Raw genomic sequence first — 2,874 nt, 5'->3', positions numbered from 1 at the left:
TTTTTCCCTCTTTTTTTTTTTTTTTTTTTTTTTTTTTTTTTTTTTTTTTTTTTTTTTTTTTTTTTTGAGACGGAGTCTCGCGCTCTGTCACCCAGGCTGGAGTGCAGTGGCGCGATCTCGGCTCACTGCAAGCTCCACCTCCCGGGTTCACGCCATTCTCCCGCCTCAGCCTCCGAGTAGCTGGGACTACAGGCGCCCGCCACCTCGCCCGGCTAGTTTTTTGTATTTTTAGTAAAGACGGGGTTTCACCATGTTAGCCAGGATGGTCTCGATCTCCTGACCTCGTGATCCACCCGCCTCGGCCTCCCAAAGTGCTGGGATTACAGGCTTGAGCCACCACGCCCGGCCAATCATTCATGTTTTCTAACACAGATGTTAGGAAGAACACAAACCTTGGAATGAAACATGAATTCCTTCTCCATGAGTCAAGTGTTCTTGGTAAGCCCCCATTTCAGAGCCTCAGTTTTCTTATTTATAAAATGGGACTAATATCCTTATGCAAATGGACTTTATTCAGGGTGTTACAAGGTAGGGTGACTTGGCATTCTACATGCTATTAAAGGGTGCATACAATACTCTGGACACCACAGCTGAGAAGATCAGACAACATTCTAAGAAGATCAAACTAGTGAAATTTTGTACACCGCATTAAACAGTTTCATCTGATTTAGCAAGGACTGTATTTTCAAGCATGCAAAATAAACCTGGAAGAAAAAGAGAAGATTCATTGTATCCAGGGACTGCATGAAGCTGCAAACTATACTCTTCACTTTTCCAGACAACTTTCAGCAAGTGTTTGAGATCCTTTCCTAATGTTTTCTTTCCTCCTGTTACTGGTTTATGGCAAAATGCATGACGCACATATAGGCCTCTTCTGCCCACCGCCCCCCCGCCCACCATAGATAATATTCCTTCCCTTCCCAGCACCTTGAATAACAGTTGCACCCGTGATCTTCTCTCTCCTGACCAGGTGTAGGATCCCGACTTTCAGTTGGTGGTTCCTCTTGCTGAGGTTTCTCATCACTGGGCTCCTGGAACCAGAGGTGTGTGTGTGCAGATAAAAAGTTTTGTTATCAATACATTTCAAGAATATAAATATACAGAATACATAGATATTTCTGATCATGAGTCTAAAGACATTTCTCCAACACTCTTCCACATACTTATACTTCATAAAGTTACTCTTCCCACAGAGAGGTTACTCTAAGACAGTTACCCTCAAGGGCCTTGGAAGCTGTTTTAATCTATGTTGGGATGAATGTGTGTAATCTTTTGCAAATAAGCATGAGAAGGAAATCATGGGAATAAAATCTGGGGAACACACGATCATCCATCCAGACAACAAAAGAACTTAATTCTCTTGGATTAGTCTTTCCTTCATGAGATGCCATGATCATTTTTATAGCATGGGAGACCTTTATCGGTGAATCTATACTGGTTCAACAACAATTACAAAACATATTTTTGTAACAACAAGTTACAAAAATAACTTTTTGCTAATAGAAAACATCAAAGATTAAGACACTCACCGGCAGAGGCCCAATCAGCTCAGGAGGTGGTACACTTCTCCTTGGTCTAGGCCTATATGTTCATCTTCCTCGCCAAATCATATTTCACACTGCAAACAGAATACTGTGAATTGGTAAATGCACTTGAAAGGACAGCTGTATTTGACCACTTCCATGACCAAATGTTAACTTGTCATTTTTTAAAAGTTTATAAATACTTTCAATCTAAGTCTCAGGGTAAGTGTAAGTGTGTGCCTTCCGAATGCTTGCAAAGCCACTTAAGTTGGTCAAGCTAGATGAGCAATGCCTTATAGCTTCTGGCAAAAGACACAGGATATTTCCGATGAGGTTTGGTTTCACAACCGAACTCTCCTCCATGGAGGCATTTAGGAAAATACAGCCAGAGAATTAAAACTACAGTGAACACGGCTTTTGTCATACACCCATTTGCTAGGCCCGTTGCCCCCCCTAAAATCAAGTTTTGTTGGAATGCGGAGCTCCGCCCATTCAAATCTCCACAGTGGAGTTGACAAGTTGCCACACAGCACTGGGCCCTCTTCACTGTACACCTCTGCCAGGCACTCTGCAGACTTCAAGGCCACAGTCACCAACCTGCAGCGCTCCCAGTTCCCTTCCTTAATGCCCACCCCTCTCCTTCTTGGGTCGCCATGGAGGAGTCTGGAATCTGTCCTCTGTCGAGGGTTTCAGAGACTCAGATACCTGCCTCAGCATCCCCAGCACTCACCCCATCTTCATCTGACCCCTATCAACTACTCAGCCCACCTTTTTCCCTCGTTCTGACCCCACCACAACAAGGCCCACATTGGTGCCACCTCTCGAGGAGAAGGACGAGCACCTTGAGACCCTTTGGCCTCTGAGGCCACGTACCACCCTGCCCCACACTCCAGACGGCCGCTGGCTCCTCCTCACTCTCATTCACACTTCAAGCCCTGGGAGGACTGGCCTGCGGACCTACCGGCCGCGTCTCAGCAGAACAGAAAAAGTCCTGACAGCAGGAATGCGACCCTCACACCTTCACAGCTCCCTGGCATTCACCACATGGGCAAAGGGGCCTACGGGAAGATGCCCAATGAACATGCGCAGTGAGGTCAGTGCCTGCCCAGTGGGCTGTGGCGCCCCTCCTCGCCCCACCCCGTCTCGCGCTGCGCAGTCCTCTGCCCTCTCCCAGGTTCCCACTGAAGACTTCGGAATGTGTCTTCTGTGGGCGGTTTCATATGCCTCTGGGACTCAAATACCACAAATAGTTTCCCCCTTCAAAACTCACTCCATGTTCTCTAGGTCCTCCTCCCCTCTATGGCCCTCCTTCCTCCCCTGTCTGGGATCCCCACGACAGAAACGCCACGGC

At 46.8% G+C, this 2,874-nt stretch overlaps 1 pseudogene; it reads right to left on the bottom strand.

Annotated features, from left to right (window-relative positions):
• Positions 1-1,610, bottom strand: part of LOC112616272 — a 69,547-nt pseudogene extending 67,937 nt beyond the window's left edge.
• Positions 1,611-2,874: the final 1,264 nt, after the last annotated feature.

The sequence above is a fragment of the Theropithecus gelada genome, chromosome X (genome assembly GCF_003255815.1).
Source record: "Theropithecus gelada isolate Dixy chromosome X, Tgel_1.0, whole genome shotgun sequence".
Classification (NCBI taxonomy): Eukaryota; Metazoa; Chordata; class Mammalia; order Primates; family Cercopithecidae; genus Theropithecus; species Theropithecus gelada.
Note: the sequence above shows the minus strand (reverse complement) of the source record. Positions and strands in the feature narration are given on the sequence as shown.